Here is a 25,075-nt window from a genome sequence, read left to right on the forward strand (position 1 = left end):
ATTGTGATGTCTGTATGTTTTATGCTTGTAGCGATGTCTCTGGTACTTTGTCTCTCAGGATCCCCTTTAGGATCTCTTGCAGGACTGGTTTAGTGGTGATGAATTCCTTCAGTTTTTGTTTGTTTGGGAAGACCTTTATCTCTCCTATTCTATATGACAGACTTGCTGGATAAAGGATTCTCGGCTGCGTATTTTTCCTGTTCATCACATTGAAGATCTCCTGCCATTCCTTTCTGGCCTGCCAAGTTTCAGAAGAGAGATTGGTCACGAGTCTTATAGGTCTCCCTTTATATGTTAGAGCACGTTTATCCCTCGCTGCTTTCAGAATTTTTTCTTTATCCTTGTATTTTGCCAGTTTCACTATGATATGTCATGCAGAAGATCGATTCAAGTTACATCTGAAGGGAGTTCAGAGAACATATTTTGTAGAACTCGAATTCTTTTAAATTTATTGAGATTTTCATTATGACAGAATATTTTCTATTTTGGTAAATCTTTCATGTGCACTTCAAGAAAACATGTATTCTGCTGTTAATGGGTGAAATGTTCCTATAAATGCCATTTATATTAATTGGTAGCATTGTTCAAGGCTTTTATATTTTATTGACTTTCCTTTAGTTATTCTATCAGTTATTGAGAAACGGTTACTGAAATCTCTGAATATAACAGATTTATTTCTCCTTCAGTCCTTTTTTTACTTATCTTGTAGCTGTGTTATTAGGAGCATAAATGTTTAGGATTGTTATGTTCTCTTGATTAATTAACTCATTTATCACTATGAAATGACTTTCATCTCTGGCCATCTCTTTGTTCTGAAATCTTTATCTAATATTAATATGGCCACTGCAGCTTTATTTTTATTAGGATTAGCACAGTATATCTTTTTCTATCCTTTTAACAGATTTGCATCTTTATATTTAAATTTTGTTTCTTATAGGCAGATAACAATTCTGTCTTGCTTTGTCAATCACACAACCTCTGCTTTTTTATTGGGATTGTTATTATTTATATGGTTGGGCTTAAGTTTATCATCTTGCTATTCATTTTCTGTGTTCTTTGTTCCATTTTCCCTCTTTTCTTCTGCCTTCTTTTGAATTCAGTGTTTTCTGTGATTCCATTTTATCTCATTTGATTTTCTATAAATATGTTTTTGTTATTTTGGTGGCTTTGTTAGGGTTTACAGTTTAACTCTAAACTTATTACCAACTACCTTCAAGTGATATTATACCACTTCATGTATGAGAACTTTATAATAGTATATTTCTATTTCTCCATTCCATGCCTGTTGGTATTATTGTCATACATTTTACTTATACATATATATTTTTTAATTTTATTTTTTTAATTTTATTTTTTATCTTTTAAAATTAAATCCAAATTAGTTAGCATGTAGTGCAACAATGATTTCAGGAGTAAATTCCTTAGTGCCCCTTACCCATTTAGCCCATCCCCCCTCCCACAGCCCCTCCAGTAAACCTCAGTTTGTTCTCCATATTTATGAGTCGCTTCTCTTTTGTCCCCCTCCCTGCTTTTACATTATTTTTGTTTCCATTCCCTTATGTTCATCTGTTTTGTCTCATATGAGTGAAGTCATATGATTTTTGTTTTTCTCTGACTGACTAATTTCACTTAGCATAATACCCTCCAGTTCTATCCACGTAGTTGCAAATGACATGATTTCATTCTTTTTGATTCTTCATTGTGTGTGTGTGTGTGTGTGTGTGTGTGTGTATGTATATATGTAAATATATATATATATATTTATATATATACATATATATATATATTTATATATATACATATATATATATATATATCACATCGTCTTTACCCATCCATCGATGGACATTTGGGCTCTTTCCATACTTTGGCTATTGTTGATAGTGCTGCTATAAACATGGGGGTACATTTGTCCCTTCAAAACAGCACACCTGTATCCCATGGATAAATGCCTGGTGGTGCAATTTCTGGGTCATAGGGTAGTTCTACTTTTAGTTTTTGAGGAAACCCCATACTGTTTTCCAGAGCAGCTGCACCAGCTTGCATTCCCCCCCCCCAATTTTTTAATTGACATCTAAATTAGCATATAGTGCAACAATGATTTCAGGAGTAGATTCCTTAATGCCCCTTACCCATTTAGCCCATCTCCCCTCCCATACCTCCTCCAGTAACCCTTTGTTTGTTCTCAATATTTATGAGTCTCTTGTGCTTTGTCCTCCTCCCAGTGTTTATATTGTTTCCCTTCCCTTATGTTCATCTGTTTTGTATTTAAAGTCATCATATGAGGGAAGTCATAGATATTTCTCTTTCTCTGACTGGCTAATTTCACTTAGCATAATACCCTCCAGTTCCATCCACATAGTTGCAAATGGCAAGTTGTCATTGTTTTTGATTGCCGAGTAATACTCCATTGTGTGTGTGTGTGTGTGTGTGTGTGTGTGTGTGTGTGTATACACACATACATACATACCACATCTTCTTTATCCATTCATCCATCAATGGACATTTGGGCTCTTACCATGCTTTGGCTATTGTTGATAGTGCTGCTATAAACATGGGGGTGCAGGAGCGCCTGGGTGGCTCAGTTGGTTGAGCGTCCGACTTCAGCTCAGGTCATGATCTTGCAGTTTGTGAGTTCGAACCCAGCGTCAGGCTCTGTGTTGACAGCTTGGAACCTGGAGCCTGCTTCGGATTCTGTGTCTTCCCCTCTCTCTGCGCCTCCCATGCTCATGCTCTGTCTCTCTCTGTCTGCCAATAATAAATAAACGTTAAACATATTTAAAAAAATAAACATGGGGGTGCATGTGTCCCTTTGAAACAGCACACCTGAATCCCATGGATAAATACTTAGTAGTGCAATTACTGGGTCGTAGGGTAGTTCTATTTTTAATTTTTTGAGGAACCTCCATTCTGTTTTCCAGGGTGGCTGCACCAGTTTGCATTCCTACCAGCAGTGCAAAAGAGATCCTCTTTCTCCACATCCTCGCCAACATCTGTTGTTGCCTGACATTAATGTTGACCATTTGGACAGGTGTGAGATGGTATCTCATTGTGGTTTTGATTTGTATTTCCCTGATGATGGGTGAACTTGAGCATTTTTTATGTGTTGTTTGGCCATCTGTATGTCTTCTTTGGAGAAATGTCTATTCATGTCTTTTGCCCATTTCTTTACTGGATTTTAAAACTCGATTTTACAAGAATTGAATAGATGATGCTAGATCCTAGGTGTATTTTGGTCTGGGTGTTGAAAGTGGTTTGACAGATTAGAGAAAAACGGGGGGGGGGGGGCGGAGAAAAAAAGGAAATCGTTTGAGAATTTGAAAAAAATGAATACACTAAAGTAGACTGAAATGAGATGATGGGGGTAAAATAGAATTTGAAAAAATATACACAAAAGTAAAGAATATAGTAGAAAAAAACTAAAGAAAAATATTTTTAATAAAAATTAAAAATAAATATGAATTTTTTCATTTTCTGTATTTAAGAAACAAGAAATGAAAAAGAAAAAAGAGACAAAAAGAGAATAAAAAAGAAAAGAAATCATTTGAAAATTTGAAAAAGTGAATACACTGCAGTAGACTAAAATAACATGATGGAAGTAAAATAGAATTTGAAAAAAGTTACATAAAAGCAAATAATATAGTAATGAAAATTAAATAAGAATATCTTTAATAGAAATTGAAGGTAAAAATGAAGTTTTTCTGCATTCAAGAAAAAGAAAAGAAATGAAAAAGAAAAAAAGAAAAAGAAAAAAGGAAATTGTTTGAAAATTTGAAAAGGTGAATACACTGAAGTAGACTAAAATAAAATGATGGAGGTAAAGTAGAATTTGAAAAAATTTACACAAAAGTAAAAAATATAGTAATAAAAATTAAACAAAGATATTTTTACTAAAAATTGAAAATAAAAATGAATTTTTCTGTATTCAAGAAAAAGAAAAGAATTGTAAAAGAGAAAAAGAAAAAAGAAAGAAAATTGAATTGATAAACCTGCTAACAGATTGAAGTAGGACTGAAATTGCTTCATTTCCCCCTAGAAGTCAATCTATGTAGCTCTTTATAGTCCATAAACTAAGCTAGTGGTGAGGTTTGTGTTCTTGAAGAGCGAAGTTGGCCCAGTGGGGTGGAGCTCAGTGTAACAGCTCTGTTCTCCACTAGATGGCGCTGGTAGCCTACTGGGGTGGATTGTTGCAGCGCTTGTAGGTGCGTATGCACATGCGCGGGAGCGGTGAAACTGGTCCCACCCAGCTACCCCAGTCTGTTCTCCTGGATCAGCAGTCAGGCACCAGTCCTCTGTCTTCAGCTCTCATCCACTCCCTGCTTTTTCACTGTTTGTGACCAGGCCCCAGGCAGTAACTCTCTCCCAACTTTTGTCTCAGATGTGGCTGTTTTCCCTGGCCCCTTACTTCTGAAGGACTGCGGCTTTGACCCGTTCCACCCCTCTGTGGGAGGGTCTCACTGAGCAATGGCTGAATATCGGCTGTACCCAGGAACGCCCGCTGGACCCTGTTGTTGCCGGTGCCCCGAGACTCTGGCCAGGTGCCAGCCCGCCCAAGAAAATGTTTGCCAGACAGTGTAGCAGCAGCGTTTCATGGATTATGGAAAATCACAACACACATCTGGCACCAGGCTTCACCCTTAATGACCTTGCCCCAGCACCAGTGAATGTGGCCACCTTTTGGGGTCTGCTGGGACCAGGTGGCTTCAACAGTCTCTACCAAATGTCCTTCCATCAGTGGAACTGCTTTTCCCTGTGTGGCCTGAGAACCTGCTGGACCCCACTCTGTTCCTGGGGATTCACCCTTCCCACCAGAGCACCGCCAGGTATTGAGCTGCAGAGTTGCAGCCTTTGTGCTCCCCTTGTTTACAGTCTTAATGGAATTTAAACCCTCTCCTTTCTCCTTTATCCCTTTTTAGTTTAGTCCCTGCAGCTGTTTCCAATTTTCCACTTTCTCTCCAGCTGCTTTTGGGGAAGGGTGCTTTTCCCATATTCTCCCCCCCCCTGCCCTGCCCCCAGTCTCTGTCCTCACCACCCACAAAAGTGGTTCCCTATCTTTCGTGGCTTCTTGCTCCCCAAGTTTGGCTCTCCATAATGCGTACCTGCTGAATTCTGTGGTTCAGGTTGTGCAGATTGTTGTGTTAATCCTCCAATCAGTTTTCTAGGTGTGTAGGATGGTTTAGTGTTGGTCTAGCTGTATTTCATGGACATGAGACACACAAAAGACTTCCATGCTCTTCTGCCATCTTGGCTCCTCCCCCCATATAAAGAACTCTTAAACTCAATAATAAGAAAGCAAGCAACTCAATTTTTCCCACCCAAAAAAACCCAATTTTAAAAAAGAGGAAAGGACTTAAACACACACTTCACCAGAGAATTGGTGAGGGACAGGAATGTTTGTGTCCCAGGGCCTTTACCTTATTGCAGTGCATACATTGAAAGTCCTGGAACTTATCAGAGTTTTTATTACTATTGCTGCATAACAAATTAACCTAAAACTTAGCCAGTTCCAACAGCACTATTTATTATCTCATGGTATCTATGGGTCAGGAATCGCTTAGCTGGATCCTCTGCCTCATGGTCTCTCATAAGGTCAAAATCGAGGTGTCCGCCAAGAGTCTGCAGTCTCATCCAAAGTTTCAACCATAGACCTGCTTCCAAGCTCACTCAGTGGTTGTTGGAAGAATTTAATTCATCAGGCTCTTTTGGACTTAGAGCTTTAGTTCCCCACTAGTTGTGTGCCACAGGTCACCTTCAGTACTTCAGCATGTGGGCCTCTCCAATATGACAGCTTAATTCATAAAAGTGTGCACATTAAGAAGGAAATAGAGAGAGCTGGCTAGCAAGATGGAAGTAATAATCTTTTGTCACCTAATCATGGAAGGTGATACCCCTCAATGCTGCTATAATCTATTGGTCAGAAGCAAGGTACTCAGGAGGGGATTATACAATGCCATGGGTATCAGGAGGCAGGGCTCCACAGGAGCCATCTGAGAGGCTACCTACCACACTAGCCTCAGGAAATTCAGTTTTCTAGGTCAGTTCATTTTTAATTCCTGAAATCCAAGGTCATAGAGTATTTCCTTCTAAAAATTTTAACCATGCTATTTCCAGTCAATTCCTTGGGCTAATGTAAATAATCTATGTGAAAGTAGGTTTCCTTGCCTATTTCTACCCAGCACCCAGTCTGGTTTCATACTATCTGAGCCACAATGGGTCTCTTTACATCTATATGCCTACCTTTCTGTGTGCATTTACTTCCTTCTGGAATGATTGTTCTTTATCCATTGCAGAAACTCTTACTCATCTTTCAAGATTTAGCTTATGAACACCTTTTTAAAAAGGTCTTCCACTTATGCATGCTACACACACATACTCATACTGCATTCTACAGCCCGAGTGAGGTTTTGTTTATTTTACCATTTATTATGAGGCTTATGTGTGCCTGATACATACTAGGTTGCACTCAACAAATGTTTGTAGTATCAGCAGATAAATGCTGATAAACAGGGTGTAATGAGTGCATTAAATAGGATTGAATCTTTGCTTCATGGGTCCAGAGCAGAGAACAGGGAGTGCCTCTCCATCTTGCTGTAAAGTTCTGCCTGCTAAGTGCAGTCATACCAGCCAGTCACTTACATGGGATGTTCCTTAACTGTTGCTCTGCTTCTGTGGGAATCAGAACTGTAGCTTTTCATGAAGATTCATCCAGGTTCCCCAGAGACTAAAGATTATGACATAATTTGTCCCCATGTATGTTAGAGCTTTGTGGGCTTTCATTAAATACTAAGCAGTAGCAAGATCTCCTAGATGCCTCATTCTCTTGAGGTCAGTCCAAGAAGACTCAGTTTCAGTCCTTGGAAACCCCAAAATAACTCAGTTATTTTGGCCATATTTTCCTGGGATGACTGAAGCCAGTGCTGCAGTACTGGATAAACAAGGGTGAATGGAGATGGAAACTAAAAATAGCATGCTGAATCACTCTGGCTAAGAATAGGCTCCAAAAGCACTGTGATGAGGTGTTCTTTTTTTTTTTTTAATTTACATTCAAGTTAGTTATCATATAGTGCAACAATGATTACAGGAGTAGATTCCTTAATGCCTCTTACCCTTTTAGCCCATCCCCCCTCCCACAATCCCTCCCATAACCCTCAGTTTGTTCTCCATATTTGTGAGTCTCTTCTGTTTTGTCCCCCTCCCTGTTTTTATATTATTTTTGTTTCCCTTACCTTATGTTCATCTGTTTTATATCTTAAAGTCCTCATATGAGTGAAGTCATATATTTTCCTTTCTCTGACTAATTTCACTTAGCATAATACCCTGAAGTTCCATCCACATAGTTCAGAATGGCAAGATTTCATTCTTTTTGATTTCCAAGTAATACTCCATTGTGTGTGTGTGTGTGTGTGTGTGTGTGTGTGTGTGTGTGTATATCATTTGCAAATATCTTCTCCCATTCCATCAGTTGCCTTTTAGTTTTGCTGATTGTTTCCTTTGCAGTGCAGAAATTTTTATTTTGATGAGGTCCCAATAGTTCATTTTGGCTTTGGTTTCCCTGGCCTCCAGAGACGTGTTGAGTAAAAAGTTGGTATGGCCGAGGTCAAAGAGGTTTTTGCCCGCTTTCTCCTCAAGGGTTTTGATGGATTCCTGTCTTACATTGAGGTCTTTCATCCATTTTGAGTTTATTTTTGGGTACAATATAAGAAAGTGGTCCAAGTTCATTTTTCTGCGTGTCACTGTCCAGGTTTCCCAGCACCACTTGCTGAAGAGACTGTCTATTCCATTGGATACTCCTTCCTGCTTTGTCAAAGATTAGTTGGCCATACGTTTATGGGTCCATTTGTGGGTTCTCTATTCTGTTCCATTGATCTGAGTGTCTGTTTTTGTGCCAGTACCATACTGTCTTGATGATCACAACTTTGTAATACAGCTTGAAGTCTGGGATTGTGATGCCTCCTGCTTTGGTTTTCTTTTTCCAGATTGCTTTGGCTATTCGGGGTCTTTTCTGGTTCTTTACAAATTTTAGGATTGTTTGTTCTAGCTCTGTGAAGAATGTTGGTGTTATTTTGATAGGGATTACATTGAATACGTAGATTGCTTTGGGTAGTATTGACATTTTAACAATATTTGTTCTTCCTACCAGGAGCATGGAATCTTTTTCCATTTTTTTGTGTGTCTTCTTTAATTTCTTTCATCAGCTTTCTATAGTTTTCAGTGTATAGATTTTTCACCTCTTTGGTTAGATTTATTCTTAGGTATTTTCTGGTTTTGGGTGCAATTGTAAATGGGATCCATTCCTTGATTTCTCTTTCTATTCTTCATTATTGGTGTATAGGAATGCAACTGATATCTTTTTTTTAATGTTTATTTTTGGAGAGAGAAAGAGACAGAGTGTGAGCTTTGACGGTGGCAGAGAGAGAGAGGGAGACACAGAATCCGAAGCAGGCTTCAGGCTCTGAGCAGTCAACACAGAGTCTGACACGGGGCTTGAACTCATGAGCTGTGAGATCATGACCTGAGCCGAAGTCAGACGATTAACCAACTGAGTGACCCAGGTGCCCTGGAATGCAACCAATTTAAGTGCATTGATTTCATATCCAGCGACTTTGCTGAATTCATGGATCAGTCCTAGCAGTTTTTTGGCAGAATCTTTTGGGTTTTCCATATAGAGTATCATTTCATCTGTGAAGAGTGAACGTTTGACATCCTTCCGGCCTGTTTGGATTCCTTTTATTTATTTGTGTTGTCTGATTGCTGAGGCTAAGACTTCCAATGCTATGTTGAATAACAGTGGTGAGAGTGGACATCCCTGTCTTGTTCTTGACCTTAGGGGGAGAGCTCTCAGTTTTTCCTCATTGAGGATGATATTAGCGGTGGGTCTTTCATATATGGCTTTTATGATCTCGAGGTATGCTCCTTCTTTCCCTACTTTCTTGAGGGTTTTTTATCAAGAAAGGATGCTGTATTTTGTCAGATTCTTTCTCTCCATCTATTGAGAGGGTCATGTTGTTCCTGTCCTTTCTTTTATTGATGTGATGAGTCACATTGATTGTTTGTGGATATTGAACCAGCCCTGCATCCCAGGTATAAATCCTGCTTGGTCGTGGTGAATAATTTTTTTAATGTATTGTTGGATCCGGTTGACTAATGTCTTGTTGAGGATTTTTGCATCCATACTTATCAGGGATATTGTTCATTCTCCTTTTTAGTGGGGTCTCTGTGGTTTTGGAATCAAGGTAATGCTGGCTTCATAGAAAGAGTTTGGAAGTTTTCCTTCCATTTCTTTTTTTTTGGAACAGCTTCAAGAGAATAGGTGTTAGCTCTTCCTTAAATGTTTGGTGAAATTGCCCTGGAAAGCCATCTGGCCTGGACTCTTCTTTTTTGGAAGATTTTTGATTACTAATTCAATTTCTTTACTGGTTATAGGTCTGTTCAAAATTTCTACTTTCTTCCTATTTCAGTTTTGGGTGTATATGTTTCTAGGAATGTGTCCATTTCTTCCAGATTGCCCATTTTATTGGCATACAATTGCTCATAATATTCTCTTATTATTGTTTTTATTTCTGCTGTGTTGGTTGTGATCTCTCCTCTTTCATTCGTGATTTTATTTATTTGGATCCTTGCCTTTTTATTTTTGATCAAACTGGCTAGTGGTTTATCAATTTTGTTAACTCTTTCAAAGAACCAGCTTCTGGTTTCGTTGATCAGTTCTACTGGTTTTTTGTTGTTGTTGTTTCGATAGCATTAATTTCTGCTCTAATCTTTATTATTTCCTGTCTTCTGCTGGTTTTGGGTTTTATTTGCTGTTCTTTTTCCAGCTCCTTATGGCATAAGGTTAGGTTGTGTATCTGAGATCTTTCTTCCTTCTTTAGGAAGGCCTGGATTGCTATATACTTTCCTCTTATGACCGCCTTTGCTGCGTCCCAGAGGTTTTGGGTTGTGGTGCTATCATTTTCATTGACTTCCATATACTTTTTAATTTCCTCTTTAACTTCTTGGTTAGCCCATTCATTCTTTAGTAGGATGTTCTTCAGTCTCCAAATATTTGTTGCCTTTCCAAAATTTTCTTGTGGTTGATCTCAAGTTTCATAGCGTTGTGGTCTGAAAATATGCACGGTATGATTTCGCTCCGTTTGTACTTATTTAGGGCTAATTTGTGTCTGAGTATATGGTCTATTCTGGAGAACATTCCATGTGCACTGGAGAAGAATGTATATTATGCTGTTTTAGGATGAAATGATCTGAATATATCTGTTAAGTCCATCTGGTCCAGTGTGTCATTCAAAGCCATTGTTTCCTTGTTGATTTTTTGATTAGATGATCTGTCCATTGCTGTGAGTGGGGTGTTGAAGTCTCCTACTATTATGGTATTACTATTGATGAGTTTCTTTATGTTTGTGATTAATTGATCTATATATCTGGGTACTTCCACATTTGGCGCCTAAATGTTTACAATTGTTAGGTCTTCTTGGTCTATAGACCCCTTGATTATGATATAATGCCTATCTGCATCTCTTGATACAGTCTTTATTTTAAAGTCTAGATTGTCTGATATAAGTATGGCTACTCCAGCTTTCTTTTGTTGACCGTTAGCCTCATAGATAGTTCTCCATCCCCTTATTTTCACTCTGTAGGTGTCTTTAGGTCTAAAGTGGGTCTCTTGTAAACAGCATATAGATGGATCTTGTTTTCTTATCCATTCTGTTACCCTATGTCTTTTGATTGGAGCATTGAATCCATTGACCTTTAGAGTGAGTACTGAAAGATATGAATTTATTGCCATTATGACGCTTGTAGAGTTGGAGTTTCTGGTGGTGGTCTCTGGTGCTTTCTAATCTTTTGTTGCTTTTGAGATATATATATATATATTTTTTTTCATCTTTTCTTCCCTCAGAGAGTCCCCCTTAAAATTTCTTGCAGTGGTCACAGTGGTTTAGTGGTCACAAACTCCTTTAATTTTTGTTTGTCTGGGAAACTTTTAATCTCCTTCTATTTTGAATGACAGCCTTGCTGGATAAAGAATTCTTGGCTGCATATTTTTCTGATTCAGCACAGTGAATATATCCTGCCACTCCTTTCTGGCCTGCCAAGTTTCTGTGGATAGGTCTGCTGCAAACCTGATCTGTCTTCCCTTGTAGGTTAGGGACTTTTTCCCTTGCTGCTTTCATGATTCTTTCCTTGCCTGAGTATTTTGTGAATTTGACTATGATATGCCTTGTTGATGGTCGGTTTTTGTTGAATCTAATGGGAGTCCTCTGTGCTTCCTGGATTTTGATGTCTGTGTCTTTCCCCAGGTTAGGAAAGTTTTCCGCTATGATTTGCTCACATAACCCTTCTACCCCTTTTTCTCTCTCTTCCTCTTCTGGGACCGCTGTGATTCTGATGGTGTTCGTTTTTAGTGAGTCACTGATATCTCTAATTCTTAAATCGTGCTATTTTGCCTTAATCTCCCTCTTTTTTTCTGCTTCATCATTCTCTATAAGTTTGTCCTCTATATTGTTGATTCTCTGTTCTGCCTCATCCATCCTTGCTGCTGCTGCATCCATCCGTGATTGCATCTCAGTTATAGCATTTTTAATTTCATTCTATTTTTTATTTCTTTTATCTCTGCAGAAAGGGATTTAATCTATTTTCGTTTCCAACTAGTATTCTTATTATTGTGATTCTAAATTCTGGTTCAGACATCTTGCTAGTATCTGTGTTGGTTAAATCCCTGGCTGTCGTTTCTTTGTGCTCTTTCTTTTGGGGTGAATTCCCTCGTTTTGTCATTTTGAAGGGAGAAAAAGAATTAATGAGGTAGAAAAATTGAAATTAAAAAAATTAATATTAAAAAATATTAAAATTATAAATTAAATATTAAAAACACACACACACACACAAATCCTTTAAATGATACTAGATCCGAGGTGTGTTTTGGTCTGGGTGTTGAAAGTGGTTTGACAGATTAGAGAAATTAAAAAAAAAAGGGGGGGGGGAGAAAAAAAAGACATTGTTTGAGATTTTGATAAAATGAATACACTAAAGTAGACTAAAATGAGATGATATGGGTAAAGTAGAATTTGAAAAAATATACAGAAAAGTAGACAATATAGTATAAGAAATTAAAGTATTTTTAATAAAAATTATAAAGAAATATGAATTTTTTCATTTTCTGTATTTAAGAAAAAAAAAAGAAATGAAAAGGAGAAAAAAGGTAAAAAAAGAAAAAAAAGAAAGAAATCTTCTGAAAATTTGAAAAAGTGAATACACTGTAGTAGACTGAAATAAAATGATGGGAGTAAGATAGGATTTGAAAAAATTAACATAAAAGGGAAAAATATAGTACTAAAAATTAAATAAAAATATTTTTTAAAGAAATTGAAAGTAAAAATGAAGTTTTTCTGCATTCAAGAAAAAAAGAAATTAAAAAGAAAAAATGAAAAAGAAAGAAAGGAAATTTTTGAAAATTTGAAAAGGTGAATACACTGAAGTAGACTAAAATGAAATGATGGAAGTAAAGTAGAATTTGAAAAAATTTACACAAAAGTAAAAAATATAGTAATAAAGATTAAAGACAGTAATAAAACTTAAAGTAGTAAAAATTAAAATAAAGATATTTTTAATAAAAATTGAAAATAAAAATGAATTTTTCTCTTACTGTATTCAAGAAAAGAGAAAAGAATTGTAAAAGGAAAAAGAGAAAAAAATTGAATAGACGAACCTGCTAATAGATTGAAGTAGGACTAAAATTGCTTTGTTTTCCCCTAGAGGTCAGTCCATGTAGTTCTTTGTAGTCCATAACTTAAGCCAGCGTGGAGGTTTGTGTTCTTGAAGAGCAAAGTTGGCCCAGTTCGGCAGAGCTTGGTGTAACAGCTCCACTCTCCACTAGATGGCGCTGCTAGCCTACTGGGGTGGATTGTTGCAGAGATTGTAGGTGCGTATGCACATGCGCAGGAGCGGTGAAAATGGCGCCACCCAGCCACAAGACTGTTTTCCCAGATCAGCAGTCACACACCCATCCTTCCTCTTCAGCTCTCATCCAGTCCCTGCTTTTCCACTCTCTGTGACCAGGCCCCAGGCAGTACCTCTCCCCCAAGTTTTGTCTCAGATGTGACTGTTTTCCTTGGCCCCTTACTTCTGAAGGACTGTGGCTTTGATCCATTCCGCCCCTCTGTGGGAGGGTCTCACTGAGCAATGGCTGAATGAGCAATGGCTGAATGTTGGCTGCACCCAGGAATGCCTGCTGGACCCTGCTGCTGCCGGTGCCCCAAGATTGCAGCCAGGTGCCAGCCCGCCCCCAAAAAAGATCGTGAGACAGTGTAGCATCAGTGTTTCAGGGATTATGGAAAACTGCAACACACATCTGGCACCAGGCTTCACCCTTAACGACCTTGCCCCAGCACCAGCGAATGTGGCTGCCTTCTGGGGTCTGCGGGGACCAGGTGGCTTCAACAGTCTCTACCAAATGTCCTTCCAGCAGTGGAACTGCTTTTCCCTGTGTGGTCTGAGAACCTCCCGGCCTCCACTCTGTTCCTGGGGATTCACCTTTTACTCCAGAGCACCGCCAGGTATTGAGCTGTGGAGTTGCAGCCTTTTTGCTCCCCTTGTTTACAGTCTTAATGGAATTTAAACCCTCTCCTTCCTCCTTTCTCCCTTTTTAGTTTAGTCCCTGCAGCTGTTTCCAATTTTCCACTTTCTCTCCAGCTGCTTTTGGGGAGGGGGTGCTTTTCCTGTATTCTCCCTCCGCCCAGTCTCCATCCTCTCTCAGCCTGCAAATGGGGTTCCCTACCTTTTGCAGCTTCTTGCTCCTCAAGTTCAGCGCTTCATGTTGTGTACCTGCTGAATTTTGTGGTTCAGGTTGTGCAGATTGTTGTGTTAATCTTCCAATCAGTTTTCTAGGTGTGTAGGATGGTTTAGTGTTGGTTTGGCTGTATTTCTTGGACATGAGACATACAAAAAGCTTCCGTGCTGTTCCGCCGTCCTGTCTGGGAAACTTTTAATCTCTCTTATTTTGAATGACAGTCTTGTGGGATAAAGAATTCTTGGCTGTGTATTTTTCTGATTCAGCACATTTATTATATTCTGCCACTCCTTTCTGGCCTGCCAAGTTTCTGTGGATAGGTCTGCTGCAAACCTGATCTGTCTTCCTTTGTAGGTTAGGGACTTTTTCCCTTGTTGCTTTCATGATTCTCTCCTTGCCTGAGTATTTTGTGAATTTGACTGTGATATGCCTTGTTGATGGTCAGTTTTTGTTGAATCTAATGGGGGTCCTCTGTGCTTCCTGGATTTTGATGTCTGTGTCTTTCCCCAGGTTAGGAAAGTTTTCTGCTATGATTTGCTCACATAACCCTTCTACCCCTATTTCTCTTCCTCCTCTGGGATCCCTGTGATTCTGATGGTGTTCCTTTTTAACGAGTCACTGTTTTCTCTGATTCTTAAATCGTGCTATTTTGCCTTAATCTCCCTCTTTTTTTCTGCTTCATCATTCTCTATAAGTTTGTCCTCTATATAGCTGGTTCTCTGTTTTGCCTCATCCATCCTTGCTGCTGCTGCATCCATCCGTGATTGCATCTCAGTTATAGCATTTTTAATTTCATTCTATTTTTTCTTTTATCTCTCCAGAAAGGGATTCTAATCTATTTTGACTCCAGCTAGTATTCTTATTATCATGAGTCTAAATTCTGGTTCAGACATCTTGCTTGTATCTGTGTTGGTTAAATCCCTGGTTGTCATTTCTTTGTGCTCTTTCTTTTGGGGTGGATTCCTTCATTTTGTCAGTTTGAAGGGAGAAAGGGAATTAGATGTAGAAAAATTACAATTAAAAAATATTAAAATTAAAAAATTAAACACACACACACAAAATCGAATAAATGATGCTAGATCCTAGTTGTGTTTTGGTCGGGGTGTTGAAAGTGATTTGACAGATTAGAGATAAAAAAGTGGGGGGAGGAAATTGTTTGAGAATTTGAAAAAATGAATACACTGAAGTAGACTAAAATAATATGGAAGGAAAATAGCGTTTGGAAAATTTACATAAAAGCAAAAAGTATAGTGAAAAAAATTAAAAATATTTTGAATAGAAATTGAAAGTAAAAATGAAGTTTTTCCCTTTCTGCATTCAAGAAAAAGAGAAACTAAAAAAAGAAAAAAAAGACAAAAAGGAAATTGCTTGAAAATTTGAAAAGGTGAATACACTGAAGTAGTAAAATAAATTGATGGAAGTAAAATAGAATTTGAAAAATTTTACACAAAAGTAGAAAATATAGTAAAAATTTTTAAGGAAAAATATTTTCAATACAAATTGAAAATAAAAATGAAGTTTTTCTCTTTCTGTATTCAAGAAAAAGAAGTGTAAAAGGGGAAAAAAAGGAAAGAAAAGTGAATAGATGGACCTGCTAACAGATTGAAATAGGACTGAAATTACTTCGTTTTCCCCCAGAAGTCAGACTATGTAGCGCTTTATAGTCATAAACTAGGCAGTGAGAGTTGTGTTCTTGAATAGCAAGGTTTGCTCAGTTGGGTGGGGCTCAGTGTAATGGCTCTGTTCTCCACTAGATGGTGCTGTTCGCCTACTGGGTGGAGTGTTGTGGTGCTCGTAATGGGTATGCACAGGAGGGGTGAAAATGGCGCCACCCAGCTACCCAGTCTCCACTATTGGAACTCTGTTTTCCCCAATCAGCAGTTACACACCTGTCCTCTGTCTTCAGTTTTTGTCCACTCCCTGCATTTTCCCTGTCTGTGACCAGGCCCTAGGCAGCACCTCTCTCCCAAGTTTTGTCTCAGATGCAGCTGTTTTCCCTGGCCCCTTATTTCTGAAGGACTGCGGCTTTGACCTGTTCTGCCCCTCTGTGGGTGAGTCTCACCGAGCAATGGCCAAATGTCGGCTGCACCCAGGAACGCCCGCTGGACCCTGTTGTTGCCAGTGCCCTGAGACTGTGGCCAGGTGCCAGCCCACCCCAGAAAATTTCATGAGATAGTGTAGCAGCAGCATTTCAGGGATTATGGAAAAATCACAACACACATCTGGCACCAGTCTTCACTCTTAATGACCTTGCCCCGACACCAGCAAATGTGGCCACCTTCTGGGTCTGCTGGGACACGGTGGCTTTACCAGTCTCTACCAAATGTCCTTCCATCAGTGGAACCGCTTTTCCCCTTGTGGCCTGAGAACCTCCCGGACCCCACTTTGTTCCTGGGAATCACCCTTCCCACCAGAGCACCACCAGGTATTGAACTGCAGTGTTGCAGCCTTTGTGCTCCCCCTGTTTACAGTCTTAATGGAATTTAAACCCTCTCCCTTTCCCCTTTTTAGTTTAGCCCCTGCGGCTATTTCCAATTTTCCACTTTCTCTCCAGTTGCCTTTGGGGAGGGTGCTTTTCCCATATTCTCCCCCCACCCCAGTCTCTCTTCTCTCTCCACTCACAAAAGCACCTCCTTTCTTGTGCCTTCTTGCTCCCCAAGTTCACCTCTCTGCACCATGTACCTGCTGAATTCTGTGGTTCAGGTTGTGCAGATTGTTGTGCTAATCTTCCAATCAGTTTTCTAGGTGTGCAGGATGGTTTAGTGTTGGTCTGGCTGTATTTCATGGACACGAGACACACAAAAAACTTCCATGCTGTTCCACCATGTTGGCTCCTCCCCCGCTCTGCACTGTGAGTGCAGACCCCCATGCAAGGCTTGAACTCACAAACTGTGAGATCATGACCTGAGCTAAAACCAGGAATTGGTCCCTTAACTGACTGAGACACCCAGGTGCCTGAACAACTCAATTTAAAAATGGACAAAAGAGGGGTTTGGGTTGAGTGACCAACTTTGATTCAGGTTGTGATCTCACAGTTGGTGAGTTTGAGCACTGGGCTTGCTGGGCTCACTGGGCTCCCTGGGCTCCATGAGCTCGCTGCTGTCAGCACAAGGCCTGTTTCAGATCATACATCCTTTGTCCCCAGCGCTCTCTGCCCCTCCCCCACTTTGACGCTCTCTCAAAAAATAAAATAAAAACTTTTTTAAATTGACAAAACCTCACCAAAAAAGATACAGATGGCATGTCAAAAGATTTTCAACATTATATGTCACTAGAGAATTGAAAATTTAAACCACTATAACATACTACTGCACACCTATTAGAATGGCCAAAATCCAGGCCATTGACAACAACGGATGCTGGTGAGGACATGGAGCAATAAGATCTCTCATTCATTGCTGGTGGAATTGCAGGGGAGAAAACAATTTGGTGGCAGTTTTTCTAAAAGTTAAAGTTTACTATATGATCCAACAATTTCATTTCTAGGTACATATTCAAAGGAATAGAAAGCAGGGACTCAAGCAGATACTTACACCCTAGTTTTCTTAGCAGCATTTTTCATGGTAGTTAAAAGTGGAAATAATCCAAGTGTCCATCAATGGATAAATGGATAAGCAAAATTTAATATATACACAAAATGGAATAGTTAGCAATAAAAAATTAAATTCTGATACATGCTACAGTATAGATGAACCTTGAATAAATTATGCTAAGCTAAATAAGCCAGACACAAAAGGATAAATATTGCATGATTCCTCTTATATGAAGTATCTAAAATAAGGAAACTGACAGAGATAGAAAATAGAAGTTACAAGATGCTGGGTAGGGTGGGGTGATATAGTGGGTTACTATTTAATGGGTACAGAGTTTCTGTTTGGGTTGATGAAAAAGTTTTAGAAATAGTGATGATGGTTATACAACATTGTGAATATACCTAATGCTACTGAATTGTACACTTAAAACTTGTTAAAATGGTAAATTTCATGTTATGTATCTTTTACCACAATTTCAAAAACAAGGAGAGTGGTTGCCAAGAGTTTGAGGGAAGGGAAAAATGGATGAATAGGGGATTCTTAGATATAGAAACTATTTTGTATGATACCTTAATGGTGGATACACATCATTATATATTGGTCAAAACCCATAGCATGTATAACACAAATAAATCCTAAGGTAAACTATGAACTTTGGTTAACAATAATGCATCAGTATTGGCTCATCAATTTTAAAAAATATACCACACTACATACAAGATGTTAATAACAGAGGAAACTGTATGTGGCCAAGGATGGGAATGGGTATATGGGAATTCCTGTATTTGCTGCTCAATATTTCTGCAAACCTAAAACTGCTCTAAAAAATAAAATCTATTAATTAAAAACATTTTTAAATGTTTATTTATTTTAGAGAAAGACAGAGCATGAGTGGGGGAGGGGCAGGGAGAGAGAGGGAGACACAGAATCTGAAGTAGGCTCCAGACTCTGAGCTGTTAGCACAGAGCCTGATGCAGGGCTTGAAATCATGAACTGTGAGATCATGACCTGAGCTGAAGTCAGATGCTTAACCAAATGAACCATCCAGGTGCCCTATTAATTTTTTTAAGATGAGACTATAATATTATTTTTGTAACTTGCAGTTTTTCACTACTACATTTATATATTATTATCATCCTTCCAGGGATTCAGCCTGGACAGGGAGGGGCAAGTATAGATAGGGTGGCAATGGGAAGTTAGGCCAAAATAGCGATGAAGCTATGGGAAGGAAGATGAGATGCAGAGGATGTAGGAACTTAGGGGCAGGGGATATTTTACCCAAAGACCTACAGAGTAGAGAGACTACAGTTTTGAGTGGACAAGCAAAGATAACTGAGCCCTTGAATCTGAGGATCTCCAACAGGTTGGGAATTTGAATAGGGCAGGGAGTTTCCAATCATGCTCATGGAATCCTGGTCCCCTTCTTGCAAGAGGCTGGCATGACCGAGTTGAACAAGAGCAAAGAGATGAAGGCTCATACACTCACTCCTGTGCTCAGAGTATTCTGTAACTTCCCTGCCATAGTGAGCAGGAATAAAAGTCAAGTAGTTGTGGTCAGTTGTTTGAAACTTCCATTTTTCCATGACAGACATCTGCTGGGGGCAGGTAGGAGCCTGTGGGGGACCATGGAAAGGACCTGCTCCACCTAAGCCAGGATGTGTGCACATTAACCTTGGCTTTTCACTTGATGCTGCTGTGACCCTTCTGAGTCCTGGACATCCTCCTACGTGGCTCTCTGCCCAATTTCCCCCAGGCAGGGAGGATGTGCCTGTCATAAGACCTCCTATGATCTCTTGGATGCTTTACAAAAACACTTGGAGGGTGTTGCCTCAGCAGGATTGGGCCTTGTGCCTCCTCACCTGAGGGCCACAACAGTATCTGGGCCCCCATCCCTTAGGCACACACCATTTAGGGGAGGGGTACATTCATGCCTCTTTCCATTCTGTATTTTCTAGCTAGCAGTGGACACATTGTGCCGAGTGCTGGGGTTCTATCAGTGGAAGAGAAGTCTTGCCACCGTCTCTTGGTTTGATGAGATGTTGAGTCATCCTGGATTTCCTTAGGAATCGGTGAGGCAAGAGTGTCCCACAGTCCCCCATACCACATCATCGGGAGACTACAGCACTTCCTGCACTTCCTCTAGCTTTTGGCTCCTGTGTGGTAGGTCAGAAGGGGGAGAAAACAGAGGTGCCACCTCCTGAGAAATACGAGGTGTTCAAAACAGAGATTCATCCCATTCACTCACAGCAATCTCTGTCTTTCTGTCAGGTCTGGTATGTATGATTCAGTGGGAATGGGAAACCAGGAGTTCACTTTTGAGATTAATATTGGACATCCATGTGTTTATTTTGATTAGACAATTTGGGCATGTGAGACCGTCTACCCTATGAGATCATGATCTACATGGAGGCAAGGCCTATGTCTTGGTGACTGTCATAGTTCCTGAAAGATAGTAAGTACTCAAATATTTTAACTGTTGAATGTAAGATGCCTTTCAAGGTCATTTTTATTGTGAAACCTTTATGTGACCCCATCCTCGTCAGCTGAGTACCTCCTCCTGGGACAGGACTCCACACATGATAGCACTCATCACACTAATGTAATAGTTTATGTGTCTCCCCAGCCCACTTTCATGGTTCATGATTTTAAATGCATCTATCTATCTATCTATCTATCTATCTATCTATCTATCTATCTATCATGTATCAGTCAATCATTATCAGTGTATATCTATTTATCTAGTTGTCTGTCTGTGTGCCAAATCTCTTCTCTGAACTACAAGGTCATATGCCCAAATCATCTAATCAACATATACACTTGAAAGTCCAAGATCTATCTATGTAAAAGTGAACTCCTGATTACCCCACTACCACCAACACCACTAATCACACATACCACCCTACTCCTGTCCTAGCATTTCTCACATCAGTTAATGACAACTCCATGTTGCCAGATGTTTAGGCCAAAACATTGGTGTTATCCTTGATGTTTTATTTCTTCTAACTGTCCACATCCAATCTATCAGTAAATGGATATCAGTATCCTATTGTCTCTACTTCAGAATGAATCCAGCATCTAAACACTTCTAGTCTCAGGGAGCCTGGGTTGTTCAATTGGTTAAGCATCCGACTTCAGCTCAGGACATGACTTTGCAGTTCATGAGTTCGAGCCCCGCGTTGGGCTCTATGCAGACAGCTCAGAGCCTGGAGCCTGCTTCAGATTCTGTGTCTCCCTTTCTCTCTGCCCATTCCCTGCTCACTCTCTTTCTCTCTCTCTCTCTCTCTCTCTCAAAATAAATAAACATTAAAAAAACACTTTAGTCTCCTCTGCTACTATCATTACTGGAATAATTTCATAACTAATCTCCCTGCTTCTACCCAAGTCTTTACCCCCAACACTGTTGTTAACAACACAGACTAAGTGATCCCTGTAAAACATTACTTAAGAATTCTACTTTTTAAAAATATGTTTTTTATTATTTTGCTTCAATTAAACCTGGATTATTAAAAGTATAATAATTTCTGGTGCTGATGTAAATAACATATTTAACTTACACAATGTTATGAATTTTTGTACACGTATTTTAAATATTCTTAACATTTTTAATTACTTTAGCATTGTGGGAAAATTCAGCTATGACAAACTTAATAAAATCATGTGTATATATGGGGGAGAGGGAAAGCCTACTGGTATTATACTTGATATTGCATTAAATCTATAGATCAACTTGGGGAGAATTACAGCATCTTAACGTTACAGTCTTAACATCATTGAGTCTTTTAGTCTAGGAACAAGGTATATCTCTCCATCTATTTAGTTCTTTAATTTCTTTCAGCTATGTTTTCTGGTTTTCGATGTTCTTGCACATCATATGTCAGATTTATTTATTTATTTAGAGTATAGTGATTTATTTATTTATTTTTAATTAATTTATTTTTTAATATGAAATTAATTGTCAAATTGGTTTTCATACAACACCCAGTGCTCATCCCAACAAGTGCCCTCCTCAGTGCCCATCATTTTCCCCTTCCTCCCACTCTCCGTCAACCCTAAGTTTGTTCTCAGTTTTTAAGAGTCTCTTATGGTCTGGCTCCCTCCCACTCCAACTTTTTTTTTCCCCTTCCTCTCCCTCATTGTCTTCTGTTAAGTTTCTCAGGATCCACGTAAGAGCGAAAACATATGGTATCTGTCTTTCTCTGTATGACTTATTTCACTTAGCATAACACTCTCCAGTTCCATCCACATTGCTACAAAAGAAAGATTTCATTCTTTCTCACTGCCAAGTAGTATTCCATTGTGCATATAAACCACAATTTCTTTATCCATTCATCAGTTGATGGACATTTAGGCTTTTTCCATAATTTGGCTATTGTTGAAAGTGCTGCTGTAAACATTGGGGTACAAGTGCCCCTATGCATTAGCACTCCTATATCCCTTGGGTAAATTCCTAGCAGTGCTATTGCTGGGTTCATAGGGTAGATCTATTTTTAATTTTTTGAGGAACCTCCACACTGTTTTCCAGAGCGGCTGCACCAGTTTGCATTCCCACCAACAGTGCAAGAGGGTTCCCGTTTCTCCACATCCTCTCCAGGATCCTCTCCTCATCCTCAGTAGTCTCCTGATTTGTTCATTTTAGCTACTCTGGTGTGAGGTGATATCTTAGTGTGGTTTTGATTTGTATTTCCCTGATGAGGAGTGACGTTGAGCATCTTTTCATGTGCCTGTTGGCCATCTGGATGTCTTCTTTAGAGACGTGTCTATTCATGTCTTCTGCCCATTTCTTCACTGGATTATTTGTTTTTTGGGTGTGGAGTTTGGTGAGTTCTTCATAGATTTTGGATACTAGCCCTTTGTCCGATATGTCATTTGCAAATACCTTTTCCCATTCCGTCGGTTGCCTTTTAGTTTTGTTGATTGTTTCCTTTGCAGGGCAGAAGCTTTTTATCTTCATGAGGTACCAATATTTCATTTTTGCATTTAATTCCCTTGCCTTTGGAGATGTGTCGAGTAAGACATTGCTGCGGCTGAGGTCAGAGAGGTTTTTTTTTCCCTGCTTTTTCCTCTAGGGTTTTGATGGTTTCCTGTCTGACATTCAGGTCCTTTATCCATTTGGAGTTTATTTTTGTGAATGGTGTAAGAAAGTGGTCTAGCTTCACCCTTCTGCATGTTGCTGTCCAGTTCTCCCAGCATGATTTGTTAAAGAGACTGTCTTTTGTCCACTGGATATTCTTTCCTGCTTTGTCAAAGATTAGTTGCCCATACTTTTGTGGGTCCAATTCTAGAGTCTCTATTCTATTCCATTGGTCTATGTGTCTGTTTTTGTGCCAATACCATGCTGTCTTGATGATTACAGCTTTGTAGTAGAGGCTAATGTCTGGGATTGTGATGCCTCCTGCTTTGGTCTTCTTCAATATTACTTTGGCTATTCGGGGCCTTTTGTGGTTCCATACAAATTTTAGGATTGCTTGTTCTAGCTTGGAGAAAAATGCTGGTGCAATTTTGATTGGGATTGCATTGAATGTGTAGATAGCTTTGGGTAGTATTGACATTTTAACAATATTTATTCTTCCAATCCATGAGCATGGAATGTTTTTCCATTTCTTTATATCTTCTTCAATTTCCTTCATAAGCTTTCTATAGTTTTCAGCATACAGATGTTTTACATCTTTGTAAATTTGTTCTTCCTATCCAGGAGCATGGAATCTTTTTCCATTTTTTTTGTGTCTTCTTCAGTTTCTTTCATAAGCTTTCTATAGTTTTCAGCATATAAATTTTTCACCTCTTTGGTTAGATTTATTCCTAGGTAGTTTACGGTTTTTTTGTGCAACTGTAAATGGGATCGATTCTTTGATTTCTCTGTCGCTTCATTGTTGGTGTATAGGAATGCAACCAATTTCTGTGCGCTGATTTTATATCCTGCAACTTCGCTGAATTCATGATCAATTCTAGCAGTTTTTTGGTGGAATCTTTTCGGTTTTCAATACAGAGTATCATGTCATCCACAAAGAGTGTAAGTTTGACCTCCTCCTGGCCGACTTGGATGCCTTTTCTTTCTTTGTGTTGTCTGATTGCTGAGGCTAAGACTTCCAATACTATGTTGAATAACAGTGGTGAGAGTGGACATGCCAGTCTTGTTCCTGACCTTAGGGGGAGAGCTCTTAGTTTTTCCCCATTGAGGATGATATTAGCATTGGGTCGTTCATATATGGCTTTTATGATCTTGAAGTATGCTCCTTCTATCCCTACTTGAGGGTTTTTATCAATAAAGGATGCTATATTTTGTCAAATTCTTTCTCTGCATCTATTGAGAGGATCATTTGGTTCTTGTCCTTTCTTTTATTGATGTGATGAATCATGTTAATTGTTTTGTGGATATTGAACCAGCCCGGCATCCCAGGTATAAATCCCACTTGTTCGTGGTGAATAATTTTTTTAATGTATTGTTGGATCCGGTTGACTAATATCTTGTTGAGGATTTTTGCATCCATGTTCATCAGGGAAATTGGTCTATAGTTCTCCTTTTTAGTGGGGTCCCTGTCTGGTTTTGGAATCAAGGTAATGCTGGCTTCATAGAAAGAGTTTGGAAGTTTTCCTTCCATTTCTATTTTTTGAAACAGCTTCAAGAGAATAGGTGTTAACCCTTCCTTAAATGTTTGGTAGAGTTCCCCTGGAAAGCCATCTGGCCCTGGACTCTTTGTTTTTTGGGAGATTTTTGTTTACTAATTCGATTTCCTTACTGGTTATGGGTCTTTTCAAATTTTCTATTTCTTCCTGTTTCAGTTTTGGTAGTGTATGTTTCTAGGAATTTGTCCATTTCTTCCAGGTTGCTCATTTTATTGGCATATAATTCCTCATAGTATTCTCTTATTATTGTTTTTATTTCTGCTGTGTTGGTTGTGATCTCTCCTCTTTCATTCATGATTTTATTTATTTGGGTCCTTTCCTTTTTCTTTTTGATGGTTTATCAATTTTAATTCTTTCAAAGAACCAGCTTCTGGTTTCATTGATCTGTTCTGTTGTTTTGGTTTGGATAGCATTAATTTCTGCTCTAATCTTTATTATTTCCTGTCTCCTGCTGGTTTTGGGTTTTATTTGTGGTTCTTTTTCCAGCTCCTTAAGGCATAAGGTTAGGTTGTGTATCTGAGACCTTTCTTCCTTCTTTAGGAAGGCCTGGATTGTTATATACTTTCTTTTATGACTACCTTTGCTGCGTCCCATAGGTTTTGGGTCATGGTGTTATCATTTTCATTGAGTTCCATATACTTTTTTTTGTTTTTATTTTTTTAAAGTTTTTTTTAATGTTTTTTTTTAAATTTTTGAGAGAGAGAGTACATGCCCGCATGTGTGCGAGCATGTGAGTGGGGGCGGGGCAGAGAGAGAGGGAGACAGAATATCCAGAGCAGGCTCCGTGCTGCCAGTGCAAAGCCTGATGTGGGGCTCGAACCCATGAGCCATGAGATTGTGATGTGAACCGGTTGGATGCTCAAGTGACTGAGCCACCCAGGCGCCCCTGACTTCCATATACTTTTTAATTTCCTCTTTAACTTCTTGGTTCCCCATTCATTCTTTAGTAGAATGTTCTTCAGTCTCCAAGTGTTTGTTACCTTTCCAAATTTTTTCCTGTGGTTGATTACAAGTTTCATAGCGTTGTGGTCTGAAAATATGCACGGTATGATTTCTATCTTTTTCTACTTACTTAGGGCTGATTTGTGTCCCAGTATATGGTCTATTCTGGAGAATATTCCATGTGCACTGGAGAAGAATG

The 25,075-nt window shown here is 39.0% G+C and overlaps 1 long non-coding RNA gene across 4 annotated transcripts in view; it reads left to right on the plus strand.

Annotated features, from left to right (window-relative positions):
* Positions 1 to 25,075, plus strand: part of LOC102963063 — a 131,888-nt gene that overhangs the window by 40,589 nt on the left and 66,224 nt on the right. For all 4 annotated transcript variants that reach the window (XR_006210359.1, XR_006210361.1, XR_006210360.1 and 1 more), the window contains one exon: positions 19,667 to 19,762. This is a non-coding gene — a long non-coding RNA (uncharacterized LOC102963063). The remainder of the gene's footprint in view (positions 1 to 19,666; positions 19,763 to 25,075) is intronic.

The sequence above is a fragment of the Panthera tigris genome, chromosome D4 (genome assembly GCF_018350195.1).
Source record: "Panthera tigris isolate Pti1 chromosome D4, P.tigris_Pti1_mat1.1, whole genome shotgun sequence".
Lineage (NCBI taxonomy): Eukaryota > Metazoa > Chordata > Mammalia > Carnivora > Felidae > Panthera > Panthera tigris.